Source organism: Gossypium arboreum, chromosome 2, assembly GCF_025698485.1.
Source record: "Gossypium arboreum isolate Shixiya-1 chromosome 2, ASM2569848v2, whole genome shotgun sequence".
Taxonomy (NCBI): domain Eukaryota; kingdom Viridiplantae; phylum Streptophyta; class Magnoliopsida; order Malvales; family Malvaceae; genus Gossypium; species Gossypium arboreum.
This window is the reverse complement of record NC_069071.1, coordinates 75,457,103-75,484,349: the sequence shown is the minus strand read 5'-3', so window position 1 is coordinate 75,484,349 and position 27,247 is coordinate 75,457,103. Positions and strand designations below refer to the sequence as shown.

Below are 27,247 nucleotides of genomic sequence, written 5' to 3'. Positions count from 1 at the left end.
ATAATAGATTGAACCTTTATTGAAGCATATCGAAGATGATTTGGCATCTCTGTATTAGACGGGGAGCAGATCGAAGACATAGCAGATCTGACCTTCATGTGTTACATCGAAGCAGATCCAAGATGACAGATTTGGCATCTCTGTATTAGACGGGGAGCAAATCAGAGATAACAGATTTGGCATCTCTGTATTAGCGAGGAGTAGATTAAAGAAGCAGATTTGGCATCTCTATTTTAGACGGGGAGCAGATCAAAGATAACAGATTTGGCGTCTCTGTATTAGACGGGGAACAGATCAAAGATAGCAGATATCGCCTTCCTGAGTTGCAGTGAAGCAGATTGAAGCCGTCAAGAGGCCATTTAAAGAAGATCAAGGATCAAGAACTCAAGACTCGGCAAGCCCAGGCAAAATTGGTCCTTTTATAGTCTTTGCTCTATTCCTGTTACACAGCAATGAGCAAAGAGGGCAATATGAGACACTCAATTTTGCCCGGCCCGAAATAAGTCCAAAACAAAAATATAATAAACCCAAAAAAACGAAGTCCAAGTTCATCGAATTACAAATATAATTTGGCCCGATCGGAATGGCCCATTACTTGAAAAGATTTAAGGTCCATCTACAAGCTTGACTCATATGGAAATATAATCTTCAATGATATGCAATCTTAGATATGATATGCAATCTTAGATATGATACAATCTTAGATATGATTGCAATCTTAGATATGATATGCAATCTTAGAAGATATGATTTTGTAATCTTAGAGATTTAATTTGTAGATACCTTTTAATCTTAACCGTTGATGTAATTGATCTGTATCGTTGGATTTGGGGAGGCTCAACTATAAATAGAGGCCTCTCCCCTCATTGTAAAACAACTGGACTTCACTTGAGTTTTGGGGAAGCAATAATAATTCTTAAGAGCATTCACTCAAATTTCTCTCCCTCTTGCGTTCTTACTCTTTGTGGTTTGTTCTTATTTTATTCTTCGTCTATCTTAGTTTTTCAACCTTTTTTATTTTAATTTCTTCATTTTTCAAATATGTATATTTATTCCTATCTTTTATACATTTGATTATGTATTTTATATATTATAATATTTAACCTTTTATATAGTTTATTTTCAAATATATATTTTCTATGCATGTATATATATTATATTATCATTTCATGTATTTTGAACTATTGCATTATATTTTTATAATTTGTAAATATTCTATTTATTCATTTTTTAGTATATGTCATTTATCTTATTTGTGCATAGTTTCATTTTTTATACTATGTTTAATTATTTCTTTTATGTGCTATTTTATGATATATATTGTTATATAATTTTTGCATGTATTATGTTTTTCTTTTAGTTTAGTCATGTTTTTATCTTTTATTATCTTATATTTACCCTAGTATGATTTTTTTTATTAAACGTATGTTCATGTTATTTAGTTTTGTCTTAATTATATTATATTTGTATGGAAATGTTTGAATATTTTGTACATCTATGCTTCATGATGCATTAATATGTCATCCTAAAACGTCATTTAAAATAATATTCCAAGGTTTTTTTTAAAAAAAAATAAAAGGCAATGCTTGATGTTTGGAAAATTCAAAAAATAGTGCCCTAACATGTTGGGATGCGATTTCCCGTTTGTCTAAATGCCTAAAGTATCCTTCTAAATAGATTTTGTAAATCACGACATGATTTCAGTTACGAGAGTTTAAGAATATCGTGTCCTATCATGTTGGATGTGATGTTTGTATTCTTTCGGAGCTAAGGAATTTCGATTTTTTTAACTTAAATAATTCTGATTTTAAAAAAGGGATCTTATTTTTTAAATCCTTTCAAATTTTTGACATTAAGACAGAAATCTATTCAATTTGGTACCAATTTTGGGCATTGCGAGTGTAACACCCCGAACCCGTGACCGTCGCCGGTGTCGGACACGAGGGGTTAATGGGCCAAATCTTCTCAAGGTACCAACCAATTTGGCATTTCCAGACAGGCTGGGAAACTGCGTCACTGTAGCCATAAAAATCATATCTCGAGTTTCAAACCTCGGAAACTGATTCCGTAAATTTTTCCTGAATTTAGACTCATATATCTATCCATGGATTTATTTCTAGAATTTTTTGTTGGGCCAATTGGTACAGTTTATTAGTTAAATTCACCAATGTTACAGGAGTCGACTACACTGACCTTTGCGCGTTAAAACTTGAATATCTCTCTGTACAGGGCTTTAATACTGGTGTCGTTTGTTTCTAATGAAACTAGACTCAAAATGGAATCTGCACATATAAGGAATAACTTCTAATTCTTTCTGGATAATTTATAGTAAATTTTCAAAGTCACGACAGGGGACCCAGAAACCGTTCTGGCCCTGTCTCACGAGAACTTTAATATCTCTCAATATACTGCTCATATGGTAGTTTCGTTCCATCCATATTAAACTAGATTCATCAGGGTTCAATTGCATAATTTATTCACTATTTAATTCTACTTCTACTATTTTTAGTGATTTTTCAATCTCACCTCACTGCTGCTGTCTGCAACAGTTACTGCAGTAGACTATGCCAATTTCATGAATCTTTCCTTGGCCTTAATCATCCATCAAACATGACACAAATTATGGCCACCTTATCAAAATTAAAGTTTCTAAGACTCGTGGCTATAGGTTCTAGCATCCCACTCGACGACCACATAGGCCATTTTCACATGGCTTAAAGTTTACAACCCACAGTTCAACAAAATATAATAGCCTATACATGCCAATTGTTCTTCAACAACGAAGACAATACCAAAATATTTCAGCCGGTGTGATGACTTCAACGACGGTTCCGAGCACGCAACAATACGAGTCCACGAGACCTAAAATGGGTGACAAGAAAACACCGAGTGAGTTTATAACTCAGTAAGTCATAAGCACTTTACAATTATCCATTAGCTAAATTCATCACAAAGTGAAACAATGAAACAAGGCTAGGTACTTCATCCATATCGGAACTATACCATAATTCCTCGAACCTTTCGGTTCAATCTCATACCAAGCCATACATCCACATCTCATATTTATACGATAAGATATTTGAGGCATTTTCACACACTAACTCATTTTCACCACAATCACACAATTGCAATCATCACATAGATTTAAAGCTTACCAAGCTCAACCCCGAGCATGAACATATTGTCTATTCGTCATGAGCTCAAGGTACTTACCCGATTCGCTGTCCGGGATTAACTCGATAATGTCGCACACTCAGTGCCAATTGTAATACAAGAGCATATAGTGAATCCGCACACTTAATGCTATATATTTTCAGCTCGCACACTTAGTGCTATAGAATCAAACTCGCACACTTAGTGCTGTACAATTTTATACCCGCACACTTAGTGCCAATCTTGTCACCGTCTCCATTTATACCCACACACTTAGTGCCGTGACCAATACCTTATGCATTTTGCTGCCTTTATACATTCAACAGTGGCATCATTCCATACACATACATTTTCATTTACACATCAATTCATTAAACACAATTGCATATATATTATGATCATTTAAATCAATACAAAATATATGCTTAATGACTTACCTCGGATGTTGTCGCACGTTTTCAATGGCTATTCGATTACTTTGTCTTTCCCCTTGTCCAACTTTGGTCCTTTGAGTTCTTGAGCTAGTTCACACAAATTTAACTTATTAAAACCTCATTATGCTAGCTTATGGCCGAATATGACAAGGAGTTTAAATGGTCATATGGCCACCCTTTTGCTTGGATACACATTGGTCATGCACATTTTATATTACATCAAGCAATTCAATACAATTCATTCAAGCATCAAGGAAAAGCTAAGGCCCTCAATAGGCTACCTAAGGCCGAATATACACATCAACATATGTATTCGTTCATGTGGCGAACATACACATTCATGTTAAGGCCGATTTCCACACTTGATACATTCAACAAGTAAGGTCGCTTGTATCGACTTAACACCAATTTGATTCAAGTTCACAACTAGGCTAGTATGCATATATACACTAGTAAATCAAACACTAACATTTGTACTTCACCTTACTAGCACTTCTCATTCAAATGACATGAACAACGAACATAGTTTCCTTTTATTTCCTACCATGGCCAAATGCCATACAACACCATACCATGCATCATTACAAGCTTTACCTTTAGCATGCAAATAACATCCACAAATCCACCTTAGTTGAACCTTAACTCATCTTCATGCCTCACCACCACAACATCAAACATCAAACATCAATGATACCAAGAAGACAACACCCATGGCCGAATATCATCCCCATTTCATGGTAAAGGTTTAGACCATGGGTTAGGTGGAACTCAAACTATCAACTAAAAACATGCATAAATCTCATGGATAACATCAACATACCTTAGTCTAGCAAACTCCCATGGCTGATTTTCTCAAGCTTCCCCCCCTTTCTTCTTAGTACATTCGGCCAAGCAAGGAGAAAATGAGAGAATGAACACTTTTTTTTTTTCTTTCTTTCTTTGTTTTTGTTTCTCCCATGTACGGCAAGGGGGAAGCATCCACACTCTTTTTTTTTTTTTTGTTATCATCATTATCTTTTTTTCCATTTCTTTAATGCTAACTTTCTTAATTTATTGTTTCCTACATGCATCACTAGTCTAACATGTTGGAGACATGTTTCCACCCATAGTATGGCCGGCCATCATGCTTCATTTTGGCTAATTTGACATGCAAGGACAACACTTTCCCACATGTATTAATAGGCCACCTTACATTTGCCTAGCACATTTCTAAATTTTCTCACATAAGTCCTATTTGATAAAAATTCACTTACAATTAACAAAATCCAAACATGAAATTTTCACACATGCATATATACATATAATGAGCATCAATTATGATGGTTAATTATTATTATGACTCGGTTTAGTGGTCCCGAAACCACTTTCCGACTAGGGTCAATTTAGGGATGTCACAGCGAGGGTGCTAATCCTTCCTCATACGTAACCGACTCCCGAACCTATTTTCTTAATTTTCGTAGACCAAAACGTTTTATAAGGTGATCCAATCACACCTAAAAAGGTTGGTGGCGACTCTCATTTTCATTTTTCAAAAAGTCGAACCCCGTTTTTCAAACCTCCCTTTAAAAAATGGTTTTGACACATATAACTTGGCCAATTTTTGAAAGAAATAGTCTATCCTTACCAGAATAAAATGGGCAAACTTGGTCAAACGATCCACGATGACCCTCACAGTATCCTTCTTAGTGTGTGTTAAGGGATACCCACTAACAAAGTCCATAGTCACAATTTCTTACTTCCATAGGGGAAATTTAATAGGTTAAAGTAAACTCGAAGGTAGTTGGTGCTTAGCCTTAACTTGCTGGCACGTCAGACAATGAGAAACAAAATTTGTTACCTCCAGTTTCAAACTCAGCCACCAGTACAACTCACATAGATCACGATACATCTTATTTTCTCCTAGATGCATAGCATAAGGGCTACTATACGCTTCTCGTAGAATAGACTACCTTAAATCAGAGTCATTAGGTATACAGACGCTTTTCGTAGAATAGACTACCTTAAATCAGAGTCATTAGGTATACAGACTCGACCCCGAAAACACAAAACCCCATCATTATTCAGCCCAAAATTATTAGTACTCCCTTCCTCAACCTATCAGAAACGTAGAACTAAAGAATCATCCCTCAACTGTTTAACCCAAATCTGCTCAATCCAAGTTGGCTTAACTTGCAACTCGGCTAACAGACTCCATAAACAAATAGACTTAGGCGAGCAAACATCGCCCTCAAATCAGACATTGCTATAGAACTAAAAGCATCGTCCACCACATTGGCATTATCAAGATGATATTCAATAGTGCAATCGTAGTCCTTAAGCAACTCTATCCATCTATGTTGCCTAACGTTTAACTCCTTCTAAGTAAGGAGATACTTAAGGATCTTGTGATTAGTGTAAATGATATACCTCTCACCATACAGATAGTGCCTCCAGATTTTTAAGGCGAATACAACCGCAACCAATTCAAAATCGTGCATGGGATAGTTGCTTTCATGTGACTTAAGCTATCAGGATGCATAAGCTACTACCTTACCATCTCGTATCAGAACACAACCTAAACCAAAATGTGATGCATCACTATAAACCATAAATTCCTTGCCAGATTTAAGCTGTATCAGAACGAAAACCTGAGTCAAAATAAATTTGAGCCTCTCAAAGCTCGATTACTGCTCATCAGTCCAGATAAATGGTGCGTCCTTACACAACAACTTAGTTAAAGGACTTGCGATAAGTGAAAACCTCTCGACAAACCCTCAATAGTAAAGCGCTAGCCCTAGGAAATTACAGATCTTAGAGATATTCCTAGGCTATTTCCACTCAACAACAGCCTCAGTTTTCTTAGGATCAACTCGGATCCCCTCAGAAGAAACTACATGGCCCATAAAAGTGACTTTCCTAAGCCAAAACTCACACTTACTCAACTTAGCATAGAGCTGTTTCTCACGAAGTATCTAAAAAACTACTCTAAGATGCTCATCATGCTCATTATCATTCCTAGAGTATACCAGAATATCGTCGATAAAGACCATGACGAACTGATCTAAATATGGCTAAAAAACCCTGTTCATAAGGTCCATGAATACAGCTAAAGCATTCGTCAAACCAAAGGGCATGACTAGGAACTCGTTGCCCATAACAAGTCTTAAAAGCAATCTTATGAACATCGACCACCTTAACCTTAAGCTAATGGCACCCAAAACGAAGATCTATAAAAGCCCCACGAAACTGATCAAATAAATCATCGATCCTTGGAAATGGGTACTTATTTTTTATCGTCAATTTGTTTAGCTAATGATAATCTATAAACATCCTTATAGTATCATTTTCTTCTTTACAAACACAACTGAAGCACCCTCCATGAAGACAACTAGGATGAATGAACCCTCGATCGAGGAGTACCTGAAGTTAAGCATTTAGTTCCATAAGCTCTTTCAGTGTCATGCGGTAGGGAGCAATGGACACTGGAGCTGCACCTGATAGAATCTCGATACCGAACTTGACCTCCCTATCCAAAGGCAAACCTAAAAACATCCAAAAACTCCTTAATCGCCAAATGTTCCCAATAGATGAATCTGCAGAAGCCGAATCACACACATAGGCCAAAAATGCCTTACATCCTTTACAAACCAACTTTTCGACCATAAGAGCAGAGATCATATTGGATAAATAATCTTGACGCTTGCCTGTCATAATCACTTCGACATCATTCTTAGATCTCAAGAGTACTCTCTTAGTAGCACGGCCCAAACTAACCAGATGCTCCATGATCCAGTCTATTCCAAGAATCAAACCAAATTCTCCAAATAGCAGTTCCGCGCTGATTAGCCGAAAACACAACCCCTTGTTAAGGCATATGTGAGTATACCCTACAGTTTTGCATGGCCTAGCACACGGCCTGGCACACGGGCGTGTGAGGCCACTTCGAAGGATACACGGGCTAGTCACACGGGTGTGTGAGGCCACTTCGAAGGATACACGGGCTAGTCACGTGGGCGTATGGTTGGTCGTGTGACCCAAGTCAGGGAGTTACACGGGGTCGAACACGGGCTAGGACACGGCCATGTGATCCCATTTCGAATGTCTATATGGCCTGTGACACGGGCGTGTCTTTGGCCGTGTGAGACAAATGGTCGGGCCACATGGGCGTATGTCTTCTGTCTTATGAAATTCTTTTTAAGTTTTCCAAAAATTTCTTGAGTTATCAATTTAGTCCCGAACCACTTCTAATGCATGATTTGGGCCTCATAGGGTCATATTAGAGACAATTTGATTGATTTTGAATGATTTATATTTGGAAATGGAAATTGTACGTGAAATGTATGACTATTTATGAAATAAGTCTGGTAATGCTCTGTAACCTTATTCCGGCGATGGATACGGGCTAGGGGTGTTACAACATTCTATCACCGAAGTGATCCTGTAAAGCCATTCTTTTTACTTGAGTCGATATGTTTAAAATCGCTATTTTGTTTTAGGAAAAATATTATTAATTTAAGCCAAATTTATTTAGTAATTCAATTACAATAATATTAATGTGAGAATTTGAAAAATGATTAAGGATTTGAGGAAAAGATTTATTCAAAATTTTAAGTATTTTATAAAGTAGAGAAAACAAAAGATATAAAACAAATTCCAAACCTAAGATATAAAAATGAGGAAATACTAAATAATTACAAACCCAAAATAAACGATTAAGGAAAATTTTAAATAAAACTTAATAGTAGAACTTAATATAAAAATGTCTTGGTAACCTGTGGGTCCTCTAATGCCATTCCAAGTCCTAATTCTCTGCGCTGCCTGAGAAGTAAGAAAAATGGGGAATGAGCTTACAATGGCTTAGTGCAGTTTAAATGGTGTTTTAAACTACCATGCCGACTTATCTGGTTTGGATGACATTACCTCCTACTTCGTGCAGTAGTGACTTTCGGTGTGGACTTAAATTGCCACTGTCTCTTACGGAACTCCTCCGTTCTCCATTCCCGATTTCATGTATTATGCACATTTACTCATCATATCACAATCATTATCAATATTTGATATTATGCTTATTTAGCACAATTATTGTCACAAATTATAATCAAAGGGCATGCAATAATGTATTCAATCAATCTCACATAAACACACGTATATTCGATATATGTAAAAAAACATAAAAATGTCGCATATACAAGGGTTTGCATAAATAATATATATAGAGTTCGCACATAACATGTATAGGGTTTGCATAATTAAATATGTACATCTCACCAATTAAGCAATTAAGGTCCGCATATAATTCCTATAGGTTTACATATAACTTCTACGTGTTCACATTACAATTCCTACAGTGTTCACATGTTATTTCCTATAGGTTTGCATAATATACAGTTCATATAACAACCCTTGCTACTCCCTAACACTACAATTAATTATACATGATTTTTTAATTTTAGATCCTACATTTGATTTGAAGACTTAAAAATCTTAATTTTGGAGAGATTGATGATCTTATCGAGAAAATAGGGATGATTACAAATTTAGTTTACAATTCTTAAATTACTACAAGAGAGAAATAGTATATATTATTTTTAGTGGTGTATGAAATAATATTGGATGAAGTAATTTAAAATATATATTTGACATCATCCTAAATCTACTTGTGGAAATTTTTATTCTATTAACATGGAAAAAAATCACCCACATTAATTTTTTTTAAAAAGTTATTTGAAATATTAATTTTATACCTAAATTTAATTTTGAAACAATTTTTAATTATATTTTATTTTAATAATTGTATATAGTTTATCCCACAAAATAAGTAACATTGTTAGAATATTTACATGCTTGTGTCAATCATGTCCCCATCAAAACTTATTTGATTGTTTAATTTTACTAAAAAAAAAACATTTTAACCTTCTATTTAATTTTCTGTCTTTTTTAGCCCTCAAACTTGCTTTTTTTTTCAAATAACACCAAAATAGATGGAAAAGTTAACGTTTTCTAACTTTGCTAACATGGCATATGTCGAAACCATTTTTTTTGTTTTGAAAAAAGGTCGACTTATTTAAAAAACGAAAATAGAGTCGCCATCATTGAAACTTCACCGACCATCAATTATATCTCTTGGAAAGTGGATGACTCTTCATTAGCTTCTTAATCTCTTGGAAAGTGGGTGTTTCAAAATAATAAATGATTTTACAAATCAATTTGGACTTGTGTTGTCTTAAGTTTTATATGTTTCTTTTTTTTGTTTGTTTTTCATTATTTAAAAAGTCTTTACTCTTAGAAGTTTTTGTCTGCTCTTGTAGCCTGTTTTGAAGTATTGCTTACGCATGTGGTCTTGCTTTTGCAAATGACATTAGGGATGATTTTGTCATTGTCCTCTACAATTTGGTGGATGCTCGATTCTCTTATCGATTTTTGTCTGTTGATTTTCTTATCGTATTAAGTGCTTGCAATCACTCCAGATATATTGCGCTTGGGTTGTGATAGAACCAATTGTCAACGTACCATAATGTTCTATTAATGTTGTGTAACCTCCCCAACCCGGTCTAGACATTGGACCCGAATTAGGGAGATTACATCGGCAACCAAGATAGCCTAGTACGATCGGATTTTATAAAACAATCAATTTAAAACAGTTATTTATTTTAGAAGAAAGTTTAGTCTATTTTCAGAAAAGCTAGCGAGTTATAAAAAAAAACGTTTTAGTTTAACTTTCATAAGTAATGGTGATTTCTCGAAGAAAAATCTTGTTAATTTTCCATTTATTTATTACTTACAATTCTTGATTTTAATCTGACAGCGAAAAAGTGATTTTTACTTGTTTTAATAAAACTATATTTCTTGTATTAATTAAATAAAAATCATGTTTAAACCCTAAATATGAGTCTTGTGCCATAAAATAAATAAAACAGTACAGTTTTGGAATAACAGAAATTATAAAAATAAATCTAATAATGCTTTCATAAAAGTATAATGTTTCTGAGCCCTCTGTATATCGCTTCTGCGTCATAACCTGATAGGTTATCTATAAAGATGGAAATTGAAGGGAAGTGAGCTATGAAGCTTAGTGTAAGTTCCATCACAAGTAAATCAGTGTAAACACTTAAATATATAGAAGCACAACGCATAGAACAATACATAATAGTAATTTCAGAATGTCAATATTTCAGACAACTTTAACAATGTATACATGTAAATATATATGTCATCTCAATAAATCTAATTTGTATGCACATGCTTTATGAATGCCATACAGTTTCAGCCTAACAGAAAAGATCTTACCCGACCACTACACACCACAATAGGAGTTCCCCTGAACTCCAACCACCTACACACCGAGTTGTGGTTTAACCACCACTGGTTTCGTAGATAAAATCTACCATTGGGTCTTGGATACACAGCAAAAATTCACAGATGAAACCTGCCATTGGGCTATGGGTACACAGCAAAATATCGCAAAAAAAAAAAATTGTCACTAGGTTGTAGATACACATCAAAGCTTTGCAGATGAAACCTACCACTGGGCTGTGGGTACATAACAAAATATCGTAGATAAAATCTACTACTGTGCTGTAGATGCATAACATGTTTGCAGGAAAAAAGTTGTCGATGGATTGTGGATGTACAACACGTTTGGAATTAAAGGATAAACATTGCCACTGGGTTATGGGTGCACAACAAAATTTGCAAATAAATTGTCACTTCTTCCTCCATACGTATCATCCCACTCTATGTAATGCAATATGGCATGCTCAAAACGGATTACTATGGTAGCATTTAATTATGTTTTTAATAGAACAATACGGTAGCAATCAATATGCCTATAATAGTTCAATACTATAGAAAATAAAATGCTTATAACAGAGCAACTCAGTAGCAAAAGTCAAGCTTATTAAGTGTTCGGTTTAATGGTAACATAAGGCATGCTATACGTACAACTACAAATACAAATACAATAAACATGTGTATTATTCACAATTCATGCAAATATTTATATAATATTAACTTTGTCAATTAGATCATGGATTCTAGTATTATTCATATAATCAGGGACTCAATTGAGCAAAATAAAACACTAACAAAAGTTAGGGAATCACTTAGGGACTAAAGTGAACATATCATGAAATTCTGGGTAAATTTATAAAATTTGTAAAGTAAATGACAAAACTATAAATCTAAAAAAATTGGGGTGAAAATATAAAATTTAAAAAAATAAGGGAAAATTATAAAATCTAAAAAATAAGTGCAAAATTGTAAAATCTGAAAATAGGGGACACAGCCGTGTGACCAGACCATGTGGAAAGCCTTGGATTGTATGAAGGGGTTACACGGTCGTGTGGCTGGTCCGTGTAACGGACAGAGGCCATGTAAAAATAAAAAACCTAGGGTTTTAGGGAAACATGGTCGTGTAAGGGCTCAAGTGGTCCACACGAGTGGCCTACACACCCGTGTGGCCTTATCCTATGCATGGTTTTGTCTCAATCACTTGTAAAATAGCACACGTCTGATTCTGGGATCTCAAATATCGTTTCTTACGATTAAATTTGATTCGAGGTTCCTGGAATGGATGCTTCAAACGGGATTTATATATGAATTAATAACGATTTTCAATATTATCAAGAATTTCGGCAAAATTCATAAAAGATTTGTAATCGAATTGGAAGGTTAACGAGAAACGATGCTATTTCAAAATTTACGGGTTCTACTAATTGAAACTAGAGTATTTACCAAACTTTTGATGAGAATTCGAAGATTATCGACGATAAATTCAACAATCAGTGGAAAACCGGGTTTAACAAGAATTGATTTTGATTTAGGATTTCAAGAGAATAATTTCCAGCAAAAGATGTAAAATTTGTGTAAAGAAGATGATGAAAAAGAAATATGAAGATAAATAACGAAAATGAGAAAAAAATTCAGTTTTAATATGAAAAAGAAACTATAGTTCAACTCTAATTAGGAAAAAAAGAATTAAAGAGTTAAGGTTTTCAAATTTTAAAGAGGTTGAATGGTAATTTACCCCTCCAATCGAAAATGTGACTTGAACCTACGATACAAAAGAGAGAAAAATGTTTAACCATTGGGCTATTAACAATACTTATTAAGTTTTTACTTCATTTAATATTTATTATAGTGTGGTTTTTATCTTATATTGCTGAAATTAAAAAGAAAATAAATAAGGGAAATAGTGTCCTAACTATTAACCGTCAAGCCTAAAGCTTATTTCTTAGTTATTCATTTCATTTAACCCCTATTTTTGGATGTTACAGTTCTTTCCTCGTTATAGAAATTTCGTTTTCTAAATTATATTAACACCGAAAGAGAGAAATATATTAGCATAGAAAGGAGAAATTATATTTGTTTGAGTGATTATATCCCATCAAAACTTTTGAAAAGAAAAATGCATTAATATCCATATCAGTAATCTCACTATAATATCCATAAATCATATATCAAATAATTACCTTAATTTAATTACTTACATAAAAAATACTAGATATATGGGCGCCGTAAGTGAAAAATTATATTTGTTTCAATGAAAAATTTTATATTTTAATGGCTTATATATCAAAAATTCCTTAAGAAAATGTAAATAAATCAATTAAGCCACAATATTAAATTCGCAACCAATTAAGTCTATGTTGTTAACTAAAATAATCAATTAAGCCCATCATTAATGAGTTTCCATCTTGACCATGTTGACCATTAAAATAAATTGACAAACCAATCAACTGGTGATACATGGCGACTTCGGTTTATCTAATATTTTCAATAAAAATTATTAAAAATCAAAAATAAATTTTTTATTAAATATTAAAAATATTTAAAAATATTAAAATTATATGAACTTGTAAAACTTATAAAAATTTATAAGACTTATAAATATTATAACAAAGTTATAAAAATAATAAATTATAATTTTTATAAAATTAATAAAACATATTTAAATTTTTATAAAATTATCTTAAAAATCATAAAAATTTGTAAAAAATATTAAAAATATTGAAATTGATATAAACTTATAATAAATTATAATACAAATTATAAAAACTTGAACTAGACTAGTTAGCCCGAAATCGACAAAGGTACCAGTCCGAGGAAAGTCATTAGATCGATTGACTTGGGAACGGGTGGTTGAAATGATTTTGCTTGAAACCAAAATTTCATTAACCAATTATTCAGAATAAAATATTCTAATAAGGTTTTCAGAACCGGATTGATGGTTGAACCGATTATGCCACCGGTTTGCCAGTTCGATTGATCCCCCAATTCAATTAAATAAAAAAAACAAAAAATATTAAAAAATCAGTTCAACCATCTAGTTCCTAGATCAATCGATCTAATAGCTTCTTCAAACTGATACCCTTGCCGATTTTGATTTAATTGGTCCAATCAATTGATTAGGCCTACTTCAAGTTTTTATGTGTTTTTATATTTTTTATAAGATACTTTTAATATTTTTTATATTTTTATGATTTTTGTAGAATTTTAATACGGTTTTATAAAATTTTAAATATTTAAAACATGTTTTATTAATTTTATTTATTTTAATAATTTATTAGATTTAATATTATTTTATAATTTTTTAGAATTTTTAATAATATTTATATTTTTGATAATTTTTCCTATTTTTTGAGAAAATATTAGATTAAATCAAAAGTAGTCGCATATGACCATCGATTAGTCTGTCAATTTATTTTAAGAGTTAACATAGTCAATGAAGAAAATTGTCAATTGAGGAGCTTAATTGATTATTTTAATTAACGGTAAGAACTTAATTGATTATTTAACGAAAAGGCTTAATTTAGTGCAAACTTAATACATAAAGTTAATTAATTTTTGCATTTTAAGGACTTTTTTATATATAAGCCTATTTTAATTAATTTTTTAAGATAAGCTGGTAGTTTGTTTGTTTAACACAGTAGATAATTCTTTAAGGCGTAATGGTATTTTAGCTGTTAATGTTTACTCTTTTATTATTTTGATTTTAATTATTTTTATCATTTTGATCCTCAATTTCTAAATTTTATTTAATTTTTTCGGTAAAATTAATTGAACTATTAAAATTTTAACAATCGACATTATGAGAAAATGTTAAATTTCAGTTTTAGTCTTTTTATTAAGTTTAAATTTGAGATTTAATCTTAATACTTTAATTTTAATATAATTTTATCCTATATTTTTATAATATTATTATTTAGTTCAAATAGTTTTTTAAAAGGTAAATTCATCAATTCATTTAATGAATGAAACCATACAATTCAGGAAAAAAATAACGAACACTGAACAATATTTAAACAAAAAAATTTATTTTATCGGAGAACCCTTGGACTAGCGTCTTATTTAAAAGTTCCCATTTTGTTCTTAAGAACAATATTCAAACAAAAAATTTATTTTATCGTGATGAGTTCAAGTGAGTGTTTTTAGGGAAAAAAATCATATAAACATTTTCAACGTAATTTTTTTATTACATTATCATTAAGCGAATTTTTTTAAATTTTAAAATGTACAATAGTGAATTTAATAGAAGAAATTTATCCAAAGTAAAATTGAATTTTCTTTTTAATTTAAAATATAGAAAAATTAAATTATTGAAAACAAATAAACAAACTAAAACTCAAAATTTCAGTGTATAAAGACTTAAAAGCTTATTATAATCCAGGCAAAATACGAGGAACCAAACTAGTTACGGTAAATATCCGGTCGCCTTTCGAAGGACATGCAGCGTTGCCGTGTCATTTGACATGTAACATGGTATTACATAAGATTTTAAAATTTTAAAATATAAATTACAATTTCGATTATTTAGTTTTAAAAGTCAGTTTAATGATTAGAATTTAAAACTTCTATAATAGGATCATTGAATTTTGAAAAAATATGAAAGTTTAAACGAAATTTAATATTTAATTTTAAAATTTAATTTCAATATTTCTAATTTCCAATTTTTTGGATTTAAAACTTTTTGTTTGGATGAATAAAAATAAACTAAAAATTATGATTTAAATTTGGATTTAAATGGTTAAAATATTATCAAATATAAAAGATAATATGAACCAAATTTAATGAAATTTACATAAAAGATATTAATATTTATTAATATTTTATCTTGAAAAACTTATGACAAAAAATAACACCAACAAGATGACATGCAATACAATATGAGAGCTATTAATTATTAACATAATATTTTTAAATTTTTATATTTTATAAATTATGTAAAATATAAATGAGTTAAAACATATATATTAATAATATATATTAAAATTAAAAGCTACAATGATATAAGTATAGTAGTATATATGCTCGGCCAAAATAACAAGTTCTTGTGGCATTTGTCTTTTAGCTACAAATACTTAAATTAGAGTTTTTCTATAACACTTCTAACCTGATTTAGGAGTTTCAGCTAAGTTAAAGGCATTACATTAATCACTAAAGTGATCCAATAAAGTCATTCTTTTACCTGAGTTGAATTGTATGAAAATCATTCTTTTGTTTTTTTAAGAAAAACATTCATTAATGAAACCAGCTTTACTTAGCAATCCAATTACAATATTATTAATGTGGAGTTTTGAGAAAAACGGTTAAGGTTTAAAAAAGACTTATCAAAACTTTAAGTAATCAGCAAAGCAGCGAAAAACATTATTAAGAATAATAGTTTTCTATATCAAATAGCATGCAATTATTAGAGTATTAACCAAGTATCATTCTTAAGCTAAACAATCTCAAACCACAATTATAAAAGCAACAAATAATTAATATTTTACAACCCAATAAATAAACCAATAAAATGACTAAGGAAGGCTCTAATGGGAACTTTTAAATAATAATATAAAAAAATGAGATGCTAGTTCGAGGTTTCTCCGATGCCATTTCGAGTCCTAATTTTATGTGTTACCCTCATAAGGAAATGGGGGAGTGAGCTTATGCAGTAAAGCATTCAATTTATAATATCATAATAAATTAAGCATAATGTAAGGAACATTTAGTAAATCAATGCATGTACAAGTTATGTTCATGATGCAATGCAATTTTAAATTTTAAGTTCCCACCCATCCATCTTATTCGCCCTCAGGCATCGCTTGACACTCTAAAACACATATCAATAACTGATCATCCCGAATTTCTTGGTAACGATAGTTGCTCACTTGTCATCCATGATGATGACTTTTACTACAATATCTTACCATCCCAGGTTGCCCAATTTCGATGGCCTTTTTAAACTATCATTCTGATTTTCGTACAGTATTGACTTTCTGTGTGAACTTAAATTGTCACTTTCTCCTATGGGACTCTTCCGTCCTCCATACCTAATTTCATGTAATCATGCACATAAACTCAACAGATCATGTTATTTATCAACAATCGATGCTATGCTTGTCAAGCACATTTATTATTTCATACTATCACCTATTAGCATGTATTCATGCATTCATTCATATAAATTTCACATATACAACTTCTTCATGTGAACTAGAAACTTGTATTGATATATTAACATTAGGTTGTTAACATGCTAGTTTGGCTAACACATACATAACAGGTTCGCATATAGGGTTCACATACTAAATCACATGAAGGTTCGCATGAAGGTTCTCATATCAGCTACAGTTTGCCTATCAAGTTATAAGAGTTTGCATTTATATCTGTTTATGTAAGGATTCGCATTCAGTTCGTATTCATATAAGGTTTGCATTGCATATAAGAGTTCGCATACCTATGTACATAAGTGTTCGTATACATATTTACCTTAATTTTCGCATACTTATTCACATAAGGTTTTGCATGTTAGTTTTAATTCTTTAAAGGGTTCGCATAATATTCATTAAGGGATTGTCTAACGTTTTCTAGCACTATGTTTGGTTGAGAGGAGTAAGAATAGATTATTGCCCAATTTGGCGGGCCCACCACCAAACTTATGTTTGGCAAGCTGTAATAGCCTATTACGACCTGCATTGATTCAAGGTTTTTTCCAAGAAGAGGTTGCATAATTATTCCTTTCCCTCACCATTGAATAGCCATTCAACTCTGTGGAATAGGGAAATTCTTTTCCTATCTTCAATTTTTGCCCTCACCTTTACCCAAAGGATAAAAACATTGTAACTTGAACCATCATCGTTCTCCTTCGGTCTCACTGGTAACTTCCTTTCCTTTCCATCTCTACGCTTTCACTGGTAACTTCCTTTCATTTCCATCTCTACACTTTCTTTTTTTCTTTCCTTTGGTTGGAAAGGAGATCTAGGTCAACCGATTGAAGCCATCATCCTCCATTCTTTCTTCTTTTTCATCATATTTTAAGCTAATAAAACCCTTTGGTTGCAAAGTTACAGCTCTTTTTTTTCTTTTTATTTTTGTTTTCTTCACCTTTGGTTGCAGAGTTGCAAGTGAAAGTGACGACCAAGTGCTTCTTTAATGTTGAAATCGATGGTAAGGTTGTAGGCAGAATCGTTATGGGCCTTTTTAGGGATGTTGTTCATAAAACTTTTGAGAATTTTTAAAGCCTCTGCACAGGCAAGCTAGGCTGAGTCTTTTACATTCATTTTTATTTTTTTCTTTATATTTTTCTTAATTAGATCAACATTTTTATTTCTTGTAGGAGAGAACGGATATGGTTTCAAACAATGCTCCTTTCACCGTATTATTAAAGATATCATGATTCAGGATGGTGATTTTACTAATGGAAATGTAAGCCCTCTCTTTCTTTCCCATTTTCCTTTGGCTTTCTAAAGAAATAAATTTCCATTACTAAGTAGGAAACTGGGGCATTTGTTGGCTGCAGGAAACTAGTGGAATGAGTATTTAGGGTCCAAGTTTCACGATAAGAGCTTTGCTTGTGAGTTTTTCTCTAGTAACTAAACCCTAAACCCTAAGGAACTAGTGGAATGAGTATTTATGATCCAAGTTTGAACATAAGAGCTTTGCTTGTGAGTTGTTTTCTAGTAACTAAAACCTTTCAAGTTTTAATATTTGAGAATTTATATTTGGGGTTGATGGGTTAAATGGTATCTATAATGAATTGTTAGCTTGGTTCATAATATTTTGAGGCTATTATTTGTAGTGAAGCATGTTGGGCCCAGAGTATTAAGCATGGCCAATGCAGGTCCTAATACCAATGGGAGCCAATTCTTTATTTATACAGTAAAGGTAAGCTAGGTTGCAGACTACAACCTTATTCTCTTTTGTAGATTATGTAGTTTCAAGACTAATTGCATATTTTAAGCAAAACATATAAAAAAAGTTCATTGTTCAATTGCATAAACTTACAAGCTAATTTCCTAGCGTAAGTTGTTGAGTAGCTGCTAATTGTTCATTTGCCCTTATCTCCATTTCACTTAAAAAAATTCATGTACGAATATTGTTTCAATCTACCTCCTTTGGACCCTTGTTCTAGAGAAACTTAATTTTATTACCATAAACATGTATACTGATTTGTGCTTTGGCTTTATTATATTTGCAATGAGAACCAAAACATATATGTTTTGAAGCTATTTTTTAACCTTTAATGGAAATATATTCTTGTTCTTTTTTTGGTCTCTTGTATGTCCTCTCTTATTGCAATATTCTGAAACATATAGACTTGGATGACTACTTTATGGTGAACTACTTTCGTTCCTCAAACTAAAACACAAAAATAGCAACTTGGTTTGAAAAACTTTGTATAAGAGAAGTATTAGGTCTTTGTATAATTTTTTACAAAATTTATTTGCCAGATTATCCAAAGGAGCTTACTTGTAATTAAACATTGTTTTATTTGAAGCATATGTGTAGGCTTCATATATTTTTTGTGTAAATTTGACATGTATTGGTGCGTTGTGGTGGCAGCTAGTGAGCCCTGAGGCATGGCTGATTGATATTTTCCAAGAAAGAAATGAAGTTAGGGAAAAGAAGAGTTCTAAGAAGTTAACATATGATATGATTTGGTTTATCTTCTTTTACATTTCCTACAATGCAATAATTTTTTATGCTATTATTCATGTTTCTAATGTGGGGTTTTGGCATGATGCAAAGACCAAGAGGATTGAAGGCCATGGGGAGTATGGAAAGTGATTCAAATTGAAGATACATCAATGGCAGCAATAGGGTCCTTTTTCTTTTTTGATATATTTTGGGGAATATTTTTGGAGTTGATGTTAATGGGTTAGGGAAAAATATAGAGAAATTAAAACAAGGGTCTACCTACTAGGGTTTGTTTGGTGTATAGATGTTTGATATTATATATATATATATATATATAAATGAGAATGTTTATTGTTTTTGGATCAATATTTGTAACTTTGGCAACTATGATCCCATGAGATTATGTTATGATTTTTATTAATTCATATTTTAATAATAATTACATTAAGAATGTTATTAAATTATATATTATTTTTATTAAATTATATTTAATAATAATTATGACTAATTTACCTATAAAGGCCCATTTTTAAGTATATTTACAGGAATTGGCCAATTTCTGCATTATTTACTGGAAAGGGCCAATTTTGGCAAAACGCGTCCACGTAAAAGCGTTTTAAGGGAAAATTTCAGCAAAACGCGCCCCTAGGGGAGCGATTTTACCATGTCAGCACAACACACACTGACGTGGACGCACTTTTGCCCGTTCTCGGATTAAATTTTCAAAAAAGGTCATTTTTTAAAAAAATTATAAAAATAGACCAATTTTTTTGAAAATTTATGAGAATAAGCCTTTATAAAAATCCAAAGTGGCAACACCATTTTTTTTTATTTTAAGGTGTCACCAATTAATATGGAAATAAAACTAACAAAGCAGATCATTATATAGACCTAAAGTCTCAGTTCCCTTATTTTCTTAAGTAATGTGGGATATGACACATGTGTATATATAGACTCATGAATAGGTTTGCAGCTTATTCCTAAACAATGTGGGATTCATTCATCTTTTAACTAACAACATAAGATTAAAGGCTACACTATATTTTATATTTTTTACAAAACAATTTCTATTTTTTATATTGTGTTAACATTTTCTCATATTATAAAATTATCTTTTGAGATCTTTAATCTTGTTGCATTTTAGAATTGTTAGCATATACAAAGGACTATTAAAAAAATTGCACATATGAAACTTGTACATGCAATAATCTTCTATTCAATTTTAAATGTTTGTAAGTTAATATCCATGCAATTCTAATTTTTAAAATAATTTTCCATTATTTAAATTTAAAAGTTATACTTTTAATTTTTATTATTTATTTTATTTTATATTATGAATGTTTGATTAATAAATAAATGGTGAGTATTTGGTACTCAAATAGTATATTTTTTGTAATTTTAAAAATTGATATATCTTTTTAAATATTTATTTATTTTAATATTTTACTATACTCATTAATTTTTAATCCTAATTTTAATTTAATTTTCATCACCTAATGAATGCTGATAAATTTATTTTAGATATATTTTGGCTAGATAGATAATCTATTTAAACATAGTATATAATTATGTTAAATAAGTTTTTTATAGAAATATATAATATACATAAAATGTAATAATTATTTTCATAATTTTATATCTAGATTAAATTACATTAGTAGTCACTTAACTATGATTTTTGGCTATCGAATTATAAAACTTACAAAATGATCACTCAACTATTAGTAATTTTTAAATATTTATTTTTAATATTTTACCATACTCATTTTATATTTTATAATTTCTTTACTTATGGAGTTTAAAAGTTTTATTTATAATGTAACAAATTTTAATTTTTGTAAAAAATTTAAACTCTATAAGTAAAAAATATAAAATAATAAGCTTGCCAAGATCCTAAAACCCATTCCTCCACAATTTTTAGGAATACTAAGACTAGCCCAATTACACCAATGCATTCCTTTACGAGTCGAGCTTTTTTGCCACTAGAAATAACTCATAATACTCTCAAGTTTAGTACAAAGCGTCTTTGGAAGCAAGAAACAAGACATCGAATAAGTAGGAATTGCTTGAGGGTTGGAGGTTAGTTACTAATCCAGATTCGTTATTTGGACGTATTTATTGTAACAGCTCGATTTTGGGGCTAGTCGAAATTGTGGTTTCGAGACCACAAATTTAAAGTATAGAAAATTATTTTATTGTTATTTTATAGTCATAGCATGTTTATATTAGTGCATGAAAAATTTGATGAGTTAATTTTGATGTTTGTAAGCCCAGTTGTGAAAAAGGACTAAATCGCATAAAGTGCAAAAGTCTTAAATTGATAGCTAAGGGTGTTAAATTGTTAAGAATCTTAATTTGAGGGTATTTAAAGGGAAAAAATACCTTTAGATGTTAGCTTGGCTGGCCATGGGAGATAAAAATGTTGAAAAGTCAACATTAGGTAATTAGATGACATAATGTGTAATAAAATAATGCCTAAGCCTAGCTATCATCTTTTCTTTCATTCTTTCTTCATTACCACTGATTTTTCAGCCATTCTTGGGGGTTTTGAGCTTCAAAAATTTCAGCAACTTATTCCTCTTGCAAGTAAGTGATTCACATACTTTTTGTTGTTGATTTTTGCATTTTTGGAGCCTTGAAGCATGAGCTTTCAAATGAGGGGACTATTTTGCAAAATGGTTGAAAGTTTAAGGTTTTTCCATGAGATTAAATAGGTTTTTTTTCTGAAATTTTATGGAACAATATGAGTCTTGGTTGTGAAATAAACAACTTTTGTTAAGGGATTTCTCATGAAAACCCTAATTGGACCATTTTGTAAAAGTTGGTAAAAATAGATAGTAATGTTGTGAAATATTGGAAATTTAGGGTTTTCATAAAAGAGAAAAATGGTAGGTTAGGCTTGGATGATAAGGAAATTCGATAAAAATCGATTTTCAAACCTAGGGGTAAAATGGTTATTTTGTAAAAGTCTATGGGCAAAATAGTCATTTTTCCAAAATATAGATTTATTGAATGCCTAGATCAATAAAATGATTAAAGGTGTGAATTTTTTTATTATAAATCAAGAAATTCAAAATCCAAACTTAGACCGGGGGAAGGCTCAACAAATTGATTAGACCGACTAGTCGCCATATTTTGTAACCCGACGTAAGTTGTATACAAATAACATAACTACATCGTCATTATATGTGTTGAATTGATTTAGCATGAATTGCTTGATTGTGGAAATGAGAATACATGAAGACAATTGAGATAGTAACATTCCCGGTTGAACCATAGGAAATCAATCGGATATTCATGCCATGACATATGGGTTATTGCGAGCTAGTGTAAGACCATGTCTGGGACATGACATCGGCATTGAGATGAGAGCTAGTGTAAGACATGTCTGGGACATGCATCGACCTCGAGATGTAAGCCAGTGTAAGATATGTCTGGGACATGCATCGGCTACGAGATGAACCAGTGTAAGACCATGTCTGGGACATGACATCGGTATCCTACCCCATGTTTGAGGCTTAATGAATATCCGGTAGTTCTCTGAATGGTTCAACGGTGAGAGTTATGGTTTAAGATCATGAGAAAAGTATAACTGTGTTGTGAGTAATATAGGTACCTATTCGTTATATATATAAGATAAGAGTTCAATATATGCTATATGATGGGAATTGGATGGTGATGAGTAAGTTATGCTTATGCCTACTTTTATATTAAGAGTATGTTGTTAAATGGTAAAGTTGTTGTTATATATTTGTATGCTTATTACTAAGCTTTATGCTTACCCCCTCTCTTCTCTATTTCCTTATAGTGTCGCCTAAATAGCTCAGGGATTCAACAAACGTCGGAGGCTACGATCACACTATCATCCGGAGCACTCGGTATAGTTATAATCCTTATTTTGTGTATGGCATGTATAGGACTAGACTTTAATGTTATGTGTCATTGAGAAATAGTCAAATGTGTTGACTTGGGATAAATCCCTTTATTTTGTATAAGGCCATGGATAATGGTCCATACTCATTTTGATTTATAAATAAAAGTTGATATTTTCAGGATGAGTAAATTGCACAAATGAAATGTTGTCCATTGTAGCTATTTTGGCTATGTGATGTACCCTTGTTGTGGCATAGAGTGATTTTATGCAGGTTATGTATGTAAGGGTGACAAAGAGGCTTGGTAAATAGCCTCATTTTGTCCATACAGGTAGGCATACGGACGTGTGTCTAGGCCGTGTGTAACACACAGTGCGCCACATGGGCATGTGATCTGGCCATGTGTCCCTTGCACATAAAAATTTACAAGTCAGTATGCATGGTAGTAAACACACGGGCAGAGACACGGTCGTCTGTCTCAACCGTGTGAAGGACACGGCCTAGCACACGGGCGTATGCCTTGGCCGTGTGACCCTTAAGAATTGCTAACATCAGAAACAGAATGTCCAGGTTTTTGTACACGGGCATGTCATGGCCGTGTGAATGACACAGGCCAGGGACACGGGCATGTGCCCGGCCGTGTGAAAACCCCTATAGGTGTGAATTTAGAATTTATTCCACACGGGTAGAGGAAACGAGCATGTCCCTGTATTGCTTAGGCCGTGTGAGCCACACGGTCCAATAGCACGACCATGTCGAATCGGTCACACGGGTGTGTTGCCCCTCCCACACAGGCGTGTGCCCCTATGTCTAGTAATATTTTTTCAAGTTTGTGGGAAGATCTGAATCATTCCCGAATAGTTTTAAATGAACATTTGGAGCCTCGTAGGCCTTTGATATTAAGTTCTTGATAAAGATCGAAAAGTTTTAAATTTAACCTAATTTTGGTGACTCGAAAATGTGAGAATGTATGTGTTCAAGTTGGGTAACGCCTCATATTCCGTCCCAGCATGGGGTACGGGAGTGAGAGTTACATTTATAAAGCAAAGTACTACCCTCATACCTCGTTTTGGAATGCCACTTTAGGCAATAACCCGTCATATACCTAGAAAAGTATATATGTGGCCCGAAAAGTCTTAGAAGATGGTATTGGCTAGAGGGTGGGATCGGGATCCCAAATTTCAGTTTTGCAAGATCATTGGTTGCCCCATTGGGCGGAGGGAAAATTCAAGCTACTTCTGCAAACTATAGGATTGATAAAGTGTCAGAGCTTATTGATCAATCAAATAAGACCTGGAAAGTGGATTTTATTAGCAGTCATTTTACCCCTATGGAAGTTCATGCAATTGTTGCATTCCTCTTTCAGTTTACACTTTCGAAGATAAAATGGTGTGGTCCGCGGATAACTCTGTCATGTATGCGGTACGTAGTGGTTATCGTTGTGACAACCCAAAATTGACCCTAGTCAGAATGTGGTTTCGGGACCGCAAAACCGAGGCATAAAAATAATTTAATGCTCATTTTGATGCTTATGATATGTGTTAATTCGTGTGTGACATTTTTGATGTTTGATTTAGAGTTATAAATGTGAATTTCACTAGAAAGGACCTAGTAGAAAACTTTGAAAGTATGATGGGAAAATGTGTGATGACTAATTAAAGCATGCATGCAAAACAATGGCCTTGCATGTCAAATATCCCTCTTTTTATAGGAGGTGGCCGGCCATGACAAGGGAGTATGGGCTAAACATGTCATGAAACATGTTTTGTTGGTGCATTAGGGAGAAACAATAAACAAATAAGTATGGGTAATAAATAAAGAAAAAAAAATGTGTGTGAGTGAACCCCCCCCCATTGCCGTGCATTGAAGAAAAGAAAAGAAAAAAAATTTTCTCATCCATTTCATTCTCTCTTGACCGAAAATACCAAAGAGGAAGGAAGGAATTTTTGCTTCATGTTTGGTTTGGAAGGGGATTAGGAAGAGATTTGGCTATACTTGCATCAAGATTAAGGTATGTTTGAGGTTGTGCCATGAGATTCATGCATGTTTTTAGTTGCTAGCTTGATGTTCTTATTAGCCCATGGTTCAAATCTTTGTTATATCATGGGGATGGTATTTGGCCAAGGTGGATTTTGTGTTAATGCCATTGCATGTTAAATATGAAGCTTGCTAATGGTATATGTGATGGTGGATTGATGGCTCTTGGACTTTCTTTTAGTATTTTGAGTAAGACATTAAGTTCTTTGCTTAATCATGACCAAAATTATGGTGTTGTGATGTATTCGGTCATGGTATATCCATAAGTATGATTCATGCATGTTGCATGGTAGGTAAGATTTGAGCTTTGGATATGTGTTTATATTTGGATATAAACAACTTGAGATTCGACCCTTGCACCTACATGAATATATGTTTGCACATGATGTATTGGTATGACATATATACTATTTTAAGGTGTATATTTGCTTGTGATGTTGTTTTGGTTATGAAGTAAGCGAGAGATGTGTATTGAGCTACAATATGTAATCGTTAGTTAGTAAAATGTATGCTGTTTTTTTTTTTTGTGTAGTATTAAGTGTAAAATTGGCCTCAACATAGACATGAATATTCGCCAAATGAAGTAGATTGGTGTGCATGTATTCGGTTAGAGGCAACCATATTGAAGCCTTATCTTGGCTTAGATTATTGACTAAATGGGTAATAAGTGAGGATGGTTGCGAATATACAAACATACATATGCATGTGTAATTGAATTATGAATGTTTAGCAAGATGGTTAAACTAGTTGATTTATTGATTAAGCTCAAGGAGTTAAAGAAGGAGAATCAAGCAAGGGAAAGACGAAGGTCATCGAGTAGCCGACTTGGACTATTTTACCCAACACAAGGTAAGTCACTAAGCATATATTTTGTATTGATTTGAATAGACATAATGTCTATATAATTACGCCGAAAGGAATGATGAATTTATATACATGTATGTATGTGGTGATGGAAGTATTGAATGAAAGGAAAAGAGGTGAGATGTATTGAGTTGTTGATTTGGCACTAAGTGTGCGGGTATAAACATTTGTGATCATGAGAATGGCACTAAGTGTGCGGGTTTAAAACTTGTACAGCACTAAGTGTGGGAGTTTGATCATATAGCACTAAGTGTGCGAGTTGATTATATAGCACTAAGTGTGCGGACTCACTATATGCTTTTGAATCACTATTGACACTGAGTGTGCGACACTATTGAGTTGATCACGGACAGCGGATCGGGTAAGTACCTTGAGTTCATGGCTAATAGGCGCTATGTTTATATTTGGGGTTGAGCTTGGTAAGTTTGAACCTATGTGACAATGTAAATTGAAGTCACGTACATAAAATTATCGTGGAATGAGTGAAAGGTCATGTAGATGTATGATTGTGACGAAAACAAAAGGGTGTATAGAAATGCTTCAAATACCCTATTGATTAGTATATGGAATGTGAATGTGTAACTTGGTATGTGGTTGAATCGAATGGTCTAAGGAACTATGGTATAGTTCGGTTTGAATGGAGTAATTAGCCTCGTTCCATTTTGTTTCCTTTTGCGATAATGTTATTAATGGTTAGTAGTGCATTGCTTATGACTTACTGAGTTATATACTCATTCGGTGTTTGCTTGTCACCTGTTTTAGGTTTCTTGGACTCGACTTTTTGCGTATTCGGGACCGTCATCGAAGTCATCACACCGACTAGCGACTTTTTGGTATCTTCTTCTTAGATGGTCTAAGAGAACATTTCGGCATGTATAGGCTATTATGTTTTGTTTGAACTTGGTATGTAAAATTTTGAATAGCCATGCGAAAATGGCTTATAAATGTTTTGAGCATAATGTTATAATCATTTGGTATGTATATGCTCATTAAGAGGCACGGAAATGT

At 32.4% G+C, this 27,247-nt stretch overlaps 1 long non-coding RNA gene and 1 pseudogene across 1 annotated transcript; one reads left to right on the top strand and one right to left on the bottom strand.

Annotated features, from left to right (window-relative positions):
* Window positions 1–2,423: 2,423 nt before the first annotated feature.
* On the bottom strand, window positions 2,424–3,291 carry LOC128283741 (uncharacterized). Its single transcript, XR_008274149.1, has 2 exons — window positions 3,214–3,291; window positions 2,424–2,862 (listed from the first exon to the last, which is right to left on the bottom strand). It is a non-coding gene; the product is annotated as an uncharacterized LOC128283741 (long non-coding RNA).
* Window positions 3,292–17,143: 13,852 nt separating this feature from the next.
* On the top strand, window positions 17,144–27,039 carry LOC108466259 (peptidyl-prolyl cis-trans isomerase CYP20-3, chloroplastic-like; annotated as a pseudogene).
* The last annotated feature ends 208 nt before the right edge of the window (window positions 27,040–27,247 follow it).